Genomic DNA, 10,842 nt, shown 5'->3' on the forward strand with positions numbered 1-10,842 from the left:
AATTTTATTGACCAAGACGTCGAATTTTTCATTGTAGAATTTTTTTTTTTCAACGAGTCAAAACCATCAAATCAATGGAGGATGTGAGAAATTTGATGGCTCTAAGCAATTGAATCAGGGAACATTAAAAGTTTCAACGGCCTTGGGCTGTCAAAATTCGATTTGTAAAGTTTGTAGGCCTTGGCCCGTCAAAATTTTTTGTCAAATTTTCCAGTTTTCATGTAGTGACGGATACGGACTAGTAAACTTTGTTCGATCTATGTTCAATAATACTACATAAAACTTGGTATTGATTGCTACCACCTGCCCTGTCTATAGATGGAATGATATTTTATCCCCTCACATTAGTCCCATCTCAATGGTGGATATTAATTCAGACAATATCCACGTTTCAGAATATCAAGTCTTAGAATGCCATCCGACCTTCCAAATTCGAGGATGAGTTCAACTACGAAACAAGTCGGATTCATTTTCCTACTATAATGAGCGAAACTCCCTGAATGAGTCATCCCATCAAGCTCCTGATTTTGAGACAAGTGCTCAGCACAAATATTTTGAATAAGGCTTTGATGATCATGATTTAGGTACTCCAAACACTAGGTCAAATTCTTCAGGATAAGACGTTATTGATGAGGTTCATGATTGGTTTTCTTTGTTAAAACTCCGTTATATCTAAGTTTCATAAGCGTTTCGAAGTTGTACCAAATTGGCATTTATTGCACCGTTCTCAAAAACTTATTGTTAAAGAGCGATTTCTGATGGTTTGTAGGGATCTTTATTCATCTCTCATTTAAAATTATGGCTTCCTATAATTTCTTCAAAACTCTTTTAGTTTCCTTTATCCATTTCTCTCTGCTTCTCTGTGTCTGTCCTTCAGATATTGCTAACAAATTCTCTTTAATTTAATCAATTATTTATCACCACACTTTTATTCCAAATGGACCTCAAAATCTATTATATAGATTGGATTTCCCTATAATAAAAATAAAAATAAAAAAATTGTATGGCATATTTAAAAGTTCTTTTAACATGGATCCTTCAAGTTGGGATGTTTATGATATTCTACTTTTTTTATTGATTAAATTTTTTTGTGTTGTCAGGTAAATCTGTCTTTAATGAGTTAGTAACTTGGGGTATTAGTGAGAATTGAATTCAGGTCAATGGTCTCATCAACTACAGAAGTAACCAAATAATCTAGTGGGCACCTACTAATTTATTATGTAGTTGGACTACCCTAAAAAACTTATATGACATATTTAAAAATTCTTTTAACATGGATAGCTCAAGTTAGTTTGTTTATGATATTTTGAAAGATATATATTCAGTTGGCTCAATATTTGGACTCAATTCAAGCGCATTCAGCTGGTGCATGGTGCTTTACTTTAGATTCTTGATTGTACTCAAGTTATGTAGTTAACTAACAAATTTTGGGGAGCATTCGTTTTCCCACTTTCCTCTCACTTTTTAATTCTTTGAGGCCCTGATTTTTGGGTGGTTGCTTGATAATCCATTTAGTAAACTTTTTATTTCTTCATGGTTCCTCAATCTTGTCTCACGTTATAATATTTTTGAAATACTCAAATTACCCCTTTTTCATCTTCTTCACATACTTAACTTTTCAATGACGAATCTAATCATTTTTTTTATGATTTTTCATCGTGGATGATGAAAGGAAATGATATGCTTCTAGTTTCGAACAGTTAGATGTAGATTTTGATTTTTTTGATGATTTATAACAAAAAATGAAGAACAAGCCTGAGAATCAAAAATTTGTATACAGTGTTGAGTTCACCACTTTTTATTTATTGTCGAGTTCAACAGTTTTATTGTTGAGCTCACCAATTCTTATTTATTGTCACAATTACCACTTTTTATTGTTGAGTTCAAAATTTATTTTTTAAATGTTGAACTTGAAAATAAAAAGTGGTGAAATGCATGCACAACGCTGGTAAAACCCAACCATTTTCGTTTTTCGAATTTTTTTACTAGCATAAATGGAAAAAGATTGACTAAAACCTTGACATAAAGAATTGTGTGGATGATTTCAAAGAAATCTTTGAAAATTGATTGGGATACTGAAAATCCAATTTTTTGGGTACAAAAATGGTGAGTTCTAATTGTTAGGACAGTTGGGATATTTCAATCATGAGAGATATGTGGAGTGGAGTTCAAAGATTGATTAGAAATAAAAGTTTTACTAAACAAACTATTAAGAGAAGCCCTAAAACTTAGGGACTATTTATAAAGAAATCCCTCCGTCATGGTCCTTTAAGTCGTTTTCACTGATAATAATGACTAATTAATCAAAACATGCATCGGAAATTGAACATTTTTCAAAATGGTTCACTATTCAAATTAATTCCGAAAATGGTAATGGTAATTTAACATTTTTGAAAATAAGGTTTTTTTTTCCCAAAATGGTAAGAAATAAAATGAACAGTATTTTGTGTACTAATTTTGTAACCAACATTTCCTTTTTTATCTTTATATTGAAATTATTTAATTACCCCTCTTTTAATTTATGCTCAAATCATATTTATACTCTCTTATCTTTTTATTACCCAATAGTATATAAAAGAGTTGGGTTTTGATAAATATGAAGGGTAAAAGGGTAGAAGAAAGAGAAAAGGTTATTTTTGAAATTTTTTTTGTTGAAAGTATAGTTAAATTTTTTAACGTTTTGTTAAAAAGACTTATTTCCTAAAATAGTAATTTATGGTTTTTCGATTACTTCGAATAGTGCATTGTTTTGAAAAAATTTCAATTTTTCATGCTCGATTTTAATAATTTTCTCTACTTTTATTTTAAGTATAAGGTCCAAAATCCAATGGCAAGAAATTACTCATCTTCATGATCATTGGTGGGAAGTGGAGTAGCTACGCAACTCTCCCAGGATAGCACAACATTTAGTCGATAGTTTCCCCATCCCAAATATACTCCCAGTCAAAGTCGCAGAATTCTTCAAATAAGGATCGGCTGATAAATCAAGGATCCACAGATACATCAATAATTTATTGATTAATCATCAAATATGAAAACATTTTCTTTAATTTTCAAATTTTATCTTCGTCAACCTCCAAATCTTAGGATGTCTTCAGGGAGGAGGTTGAAGATTATGGAATTACCCAATACATTAAAAAAGAGGTAAATTTGATGGGGCTCTTTTAAAGATTATATGAAAAAAGAGTTAAATCCGATGGCTCTTGGTGTCAAATTTTCCCATTTTTTCTAGTATAGTGACCCAAACATCATTTGTTTTATCCCCAAATTTTCACAAACTTATTTCGATCAACCGAACTGAATCCTGTCAAATAATAGTTTGAATCCGAACTAGATTATTGTGCGCTGCTTGCAGTTATGCTGCACGTAAGACCGAATTCCAAATTTAATCTTGAAACGATCATTATGAGGTCTAAACCATTGGATTGTCTTGTGGATGCAAAAGTATGATTTAACTAACACCTGGCATGTATAGTTCTCGTCAAGATTAGTGCACCCTTCATCAATTTTTCACACGTGAGATAGGCATCGATTTCAATTCTCAAATAAATGGAATCTGAATTGTAATGTAAAACAATTTCTCCTTCAAAAGTTTCGATTTTGATTCTCAATCAGTTTGATTCAAAGAGACCCAATTCTTATTAGTTCCTATAAAAAAGGATCCATAACCGAGATCTTGGGTTCGTTAACACCGGCCCCCTTAGTAGTTTCTCAAAATACACTCCAATCACTAACAGGTTACCGAGGAAAAAGAAAAAAATGAGTCCTCTTGGCAACTTGCTTTCAATTTGTTCAGATTGGTTCGGTAAGAGGTCCACTTGTTTTGCGAAAATGCGGTTGTTGAGTGAGTCAAAACTCAAAAGTAAACTATACAAATAGACGAGTTAAATGCATATAGGATTTATCTGCAATTTGCGTTCAAAATCAAATACACCGTTGGCTAAGAGGAAAACTTTAAAACCTCCTGCCCATGTCTAAACATTTGGATTGTCTTGGGATGCTAACAATACAATCTCATGTGACGTTGATGATTTAGACTTGGGCCCCTTGCCTTACTGAATGTTTAAGATACAGATTTATTTTTTATTTTTTATTTATAAGTAGCATTTCATTCAAAACAACACCAGGCTAGTCGAGGTGACCAACCTAGCAAAACCTTATAGATATGACATTACTCACTAGAAATACATTAAATCCCATCCTAAGTGAAGATAAAATCTTCAAAGACAATCCCCCTAAACTTTTTATAGACTTTGGACCAACAAAAGATAAGACTCAAAATGGATATAATCATTGCTGTACAATCTGTAGACACCCCATTTTTGCACTCCCCTGATTAATCAATTCGTCAACCCGATTGCAACGGTTCCCAATGATGGATGTTTATTCCAATGCTTTATTTTGTTACCAGATATGTTTCAGAAATCCAGATGAGGTATATCGAACTGACAAAACTATAGAAACCACGATACGCTAGGAAAATATGACCCCAGAAATATAGAAATCATCATCTTGCAGACAAAAAGAAGCTTTACGATAAAAATCACTAAGAAATGACCAAATTACCAAAATATCCCTAAACCTCAAAACATGTCTAGAGCCTACGTTACGCATAGGAAAATTCTTTCAAACACATAAAACAACAAATTGAAATCAAATAAATCACTTCGTCAATTTTCGCAAAATTTGACAAAATTACAAAAATGCCCCTCATAAAGTTCGGAACCATTTCGCACAAAAATTTCATAAATGATAAAAATCAATATTCCCATTTAATTACTTACGAAAAATTGATTCCAAAAGATCCTGGAACATTAAACAATGACTTAAAATGCAAAAAATCCTCTCCGAGGGCAAAACGGTAATTTTACAATTTTAATAATTAAAATTTTTGAAATTAATAAATAAACCATTAAATAATGTAAAGTGAAACATTAATAAAACTAATTTAAAATTTTGAACCAAAAAGTCAATCAATCACACTTTCAGGCAAAATTGTTGATGGTTGCAAAGATATTTATTCAAGGACCCCTCCATCTGGGCCCCAAAGAATTAAAGATATAATAAAAAGGGGTTCTCCAAAAATTAAAGTCAATCAAGTAAAACTAAAGTCAATCTTAAAGTCAATCAAGTAAGGCTAAAGTCAATATATTAAAAGTCAATCAAAAAAGACTAAAGTCAAAGTATTAAAGTCAATATCATAAGACTAAAGTCAAAACCCTAATCTAAACTAATCAAGTCAATCTCAAAAGACTAAAGTCAAAACCCTAAAGACTAAGTCCATCTCATAAGACTAAAGTCAAAACCCTAATAAAATCCTAAAAGAAACCCTAATCAAACCCTAATTTTTCTAAAAAACTTTATAAATAGAAGCCTCCACACCCTATTTTCGCATCAAAGGAAAAATCCTAAGAGAAGTAGGTTAAAAAACTTCCCTAGCCTCCCATAAACCCTAATTTTGAAGTCCCAACTCCTTACTTAACACCCATACTTCGATTTTAGTTTGAAAAACACCTAGAAGCCCTTCAAAAACATCCCAAAATCCATAACAAATTCGAAGAATCTAGATCCAAGAAGGAGATACCTTGCCTCGGAGATCAGAAATCAGATCCGGAGACAGAACAAAGCAAAGAATACGGTACAAGGAGCAGTTTCATCAGATCTTAGGGAATAGAACCTTTGCGTATCGAAGGTAAAATTTTTGTTATTTTTTTATCTAGGTTTTGTCATTCGCAATGTAGTCTTATTTGGGATAAGTAGAAACCGACATTGGTCGGGCGGGGTTGGTTCCTAACACCTTCTAACCTCGTAATGTGATCCCCGGATTTAGTTTTTCTGTAGTATATTAGTTTTTTATCCGTTTAGAGTCAGTATTCGGTTCCTAGACCGTAATAACTAAGTCGCGACTCCCAAACCTCAAGGGTCAAAAGTGGATCCGCGCACCTCGCGGATTGAGGGAGCTTTCAGTGACGACTCCACTGGGGACATTGAGGATCATACTTGAAAAGTCCCAAGTATGGGAAGCATTGCCAATAGGACCTAGTTTTTTAATTATTTTATTTTATTTTTAATTATTTATTTATTTGATTATTTTATTTTCTTTCTATCATTCTTTTTGGCACAATTATTGAGCATTGGTTTGGATGTTGAATATTTCGTTTTGGCACTTTTTTATGGATTATCTAGGGTCATTCGGAATGACGTTAAAATCATGCAGGATTTCAAGAAGGTAATGGTCTAAAATAATGGGTGTTGACTCATTTTTATTTGAATTATTTTTTATTTGTATTATCCTTTATTAGTACCCTTTGGTTCAATTTTGGATATTTTGGATTTAGCATATAATTTTTCTTTTTGGTTCAATCTAGGGTCATTTTAGGATGACCATAAATAATGAAAGATTCAAATTGACATAAATTGATGATGGAATGATGGTGGTTGCAATGTGAGTTATGGATTTTTTTTTTTTTAATTTGAAAGAATTTTTTTTTTTTAGCACGTTAAAGGAAATGATATGTTTCTAGTTTCGAACAGTTAGATGTAGATTTTGACTTTTTTGATGATTTATAACAAAAAAAGAAGAACAAGCCTGAGAATCAAAAATTTGCATACAGTGTTGAGTTCACCACTTTTTATCTATTGTCGAGTTCAACAATTTTATTGTTGAGCTCACCAATTCTTATTTATTGTCAACATTACCACTTTTTATTGTTGAGTTCAAAATTTTTTAAAAAATGTTGAACTTGAAAATAAAAAGTGGTGAAACGCATGCACAACGCTGGTAAAAACCCAACCATTTTCATTTTTCGAGTTTTTTTACTAGCATAAATGGAAAAAGATTGACTAAAACCTTGACATAAAGAATTGTGTGGATGATTTCAAACCAAAAGAACCATCCTTGATCGATTTTCATTAAAAAATGATGCAAAAATTTGAAAAAATCCTAGCATTTTACATACATCTTCTTAAAATACTTGAAAATGGCTTCTTTTTCCTTCTCAAATCTTCTCCATCATAAAAAAATCTTTGAAAATTGATTGGGATGCTGAAAATCCAATTTTTTGGGTACAAAAATGGTGAGTTCTAATTGTTAGGACAATTGGGATATTTCAATCATGGGAGATGTGTGGAGCGGAGTTCAAAGACTGATTAGAAATAAAAGTTTTACTAAACAAACTATTAAGAGAAGCCCTAAAACTTAGGGACTATTTATAAAGAAATCCCTCCGTCGTGGTCCTTTAAGTAGTTTTCACTGATAATAATGACTAATTTATCTAAACATGCACCGAAAATTGAACATTTTTCAAAATGGTTCACTATTCAAATTAATTCCGAAAATGGTAATGGTAATTTAACATTTTTGAAAATAAGGTTATTTTTTTCCAAAATGGTAAGAAATAAAATGAACAGTGTTTTGTTTACTAATTTTGTAACCAACATTTCCTTTTTTATCTTTATATTGAAATTATTTAATTACCCGTCTTTTAATTTATGCTCAAATTATAGTTATACTCTCTTATCTTTTTATTACCCAATAATATATAAAAGAGTTCGGTTTTGATAAATATGAAGGGTAAAAGGGCAGAAGAAAGAGAAAAGGTTATTTTTGAAATTTTTTTTGTTGAAAGTACAATTAATTTTTTTAACGTTTTGTTAAAAAGACTTATTTCCTAAAACAGTAATTTATGGTTTTCAGATTACTTCGAATAGTGCATTGTTCTGAAAATTTTTCAAATTTTCATGCTCCATTTTAATAATTTTCTCTACTTTTAATTTAGGCAGATTTACCAAAACATGCACAACTTTTCATTTATTTACCAAAATGGTACACTGTAGCAATTAATTCCGAAAAAGGTAAATTTACCATTTTCGAAACTAATTTTTTTTTACTAAAACGGTAAAAACAGTAAAATATATTTTTTTATACCGAAAATGCCCTTTTTTATTTTTTGATTGAAATTACAAAAATAAAATTGATTTCGATAAAAAAAAATTATAAATACATATGATTGTTGGATTACCGAAAGAGAGTGAATCTTTTTAGTTGGATTTTCATTTTTTTAAGGTTAAAATTGTAAATATATATGTCAAACAAAAAAAGGGTATTTTCAGTATAAAAACAATATTTTATTGTTTTTACCGTTTTGGTAAAAAATATTAATTCCGAAAACGGTAAATTTATCGTTTTCGGAATTAATTGCTACAGTGTAACGTTTTCGAAATTAATTTCGAAAACTCTACCGTTTTGGTAAATTATTCTTTAATTTAAGTATAAGGTCCAAAATCCAATGGCAAGAAATCACTCATCTTCATGATCAATGGTGGGAAGTAGAGTAGCTACGCAACTCTCCCAAGATAGCATAACATTTAGTCGATAGTTTTCCCATCAATAATTTATTGATTAATCATCAAATATGAAAACATTTTCTTTAATCTTCAAATTTTATCTTCGTCAACCTTCAAATCTTAGGATGAAGATAGGGTTTTTAGGGAGGAGGTTGAAGATTATGGAATTACCCAATACATTAAAAAAGAGGTAAATTTGATGGGGTTCTGTTAAAGATTATATGAAAAAAGAGTTAAATCCGATGGCTCTTGGTGTCAAATTTACCCATTTTTTGTAGTAGTGACCCAAACATCATTTGTTTTATCCCCAAATTTTCACAAACTTATCTCGGTCAACCGAACTGAATCCTGTCAAATAATAGTTTGAATCCGAACTAGATTATTGTGCCTGCTTGCAGTTATGCTGCACGTAAGACCGAATTCCAAATTTAATCTTGAAACGATCATCATGTGGTCTAAACCATTGGATTGTCTTGTGGATGCAAATGTATGATTTAACTAACACCTGCATGTATAGTTCTCGTCAAGATTAGTGCACCCTTCATCAATTTTTCACACGTGAGATAGGCATCAATTTCAATTCTCAAATAAATGGAATCTGAATTTCAATGTAAAACAATTTCTCCTTAAAAAGTTTCGATTTTTGGTTTCTCTCGATTTTGATTCTCAATCGGTTTGATTCAAAGAGACCCAATTCTTATTAGTTCCTATAAAAAAGGACCCATAACCGAGATCTTGGGTTCGTTAACACCCGGTACCCCATAGTGAGGAGTGCAAATGTTGCTCCAAATAAACTTTTCCCGTACATGTTGATTTAAATGAAATGTGGGAAGAAGTGTAACATGCTTGGAGCAAGAGATCTTTCAATCATATGGGAAGACGCTCCCCAATACTGGAGGTGGAGAGCTCTTCCACAGTCGAGGTCTCTCTCTCTCTCTCTCTCTCTCTCTCTCTCTCTCTCTCTCTATATATATATATATATATATATATATATATATATATGGGTCCCGTTCAGCAACAAACATTTTGGCAAAACATTTTTCAAAACATGGGTTAGAGGTTTTGGAATGGGCTGATTTTTAGTGAGGATGATCTCTACGGTGAGGAGATCATCCTCACCAAAAATCAGCCCATTCCAAAACTTCTAGCCCCAGTTTACAAGTTGAAAAATCGTGGATTGTCCATTTTTTGCAAACCATTTTTGATGGGGTTAGAAGTTTTGGAATGAGCTGATTTTTTGTGATGATGATCTCCTTACCGTAGAGATCATCCTCACAAAAAATAAGCCCATTCCAAAACCTCTAACCCATGTTTTGAAAAATGTTTTGCCAAAATGTTTGCCAAATGTTTGTTGTTGAACATTTCCCTATATATATATATATGGGTCCCGTTCAGCACCAAACATTTTGGCCAACCATTTTTGTCCTACATGGGTTAGAAGCTTTGGAATGGGCTTATTTTTGGTGAGGATGATCTCTACGATGAGGAGATCCTCCTCACCAAAAATCAGCCCATTCCAAAACCTCTAGCCCCATGTTTACAAGTTGAAAAATCGTGGACCGTCCATTTTTTGTAAACCATTTTTGATGGGGTTAGAAGTTCTTGGAATGGGCTGATTTTTGGTGATGATGATCTTCTCACTGTAGAGATCATCCTTACCAAAAATCAGCCAATTCCAAAACTTCTAACCCATGTTTTGAAAAATGTTTGTCAAAATGTTTGGTGCTGAACATTTCCCTATATATATATATAGGGAAATGTTCAACACCCTAAGTTTTCCCACACACTTTAACAAACGTTTTTTGTCCTACATGGGTTAGAAGTTTTGGAATGGGCTGATTTTTTGTGAGGATGATCTCTATGATTAGAAGATCATCCTCCCCAAAAATCAGCCCATTCTGAAATGTTTAGCCCCATGTTTACACGTTGAAAAATCGTGGACCGTCCATTTTTTGTAAACCATTTTTTATGGGGTTAGAAGTTTTGGAATGAGCTGATTCTTGGTAAGGATGATCTCCTTACCATGGTGATCATCCTCACCAAAAATGAGCCCATTCCAAAACTTCTAACCCATGTAGGACAAAACACGTTTGTTAAAGTGTGTGGTCAAGCTTAGGGTGCTGAAAGGGACCCATATATATATATATGGGAGCGGTTCGGCAGCCCTGCTCTCTGCCATCTTTCATGCCTAGTTTTTTTGACCGTACGATAAAAACGAATCCAACGGCTCGTTTGCTCTAACCGGTTATAAGTTTAAAAACTTATTAATTAAGTAATGCCCCCTGTTCAGTTTTCTATTCACTCATAAATCCCTCACACAAACTACTTCTCCTCTTCTATCAAAACCTCTACAGAACGAAGCCATCGATCTCCTCTTCAATCAGAAACTTTTACCCCTCTCTCTCTCACTCTAATACGAGGCCATCGTCGTCGATCTCTACCCTCCCTCTCTCTCTCTCTCTCTCTCTCAAACTCTACCATCGCGCCGAATGACCC

This window comes from Akebia trifoliata, chromosome 16 (genome assembly GCF_017979445.1).
Source record: "Akebia trifoliata isolate Shusen 1 chromosome 16, ASM1797944v1, whole genome shotgun sequence".
NCBI classification, from domain to species: Eukaryota; Viridiplantae; Streptophyta; class Magnoliopsida; order Ranunculales; family Lardizabalaceae; genus Akebia; species Akebia trifoliata.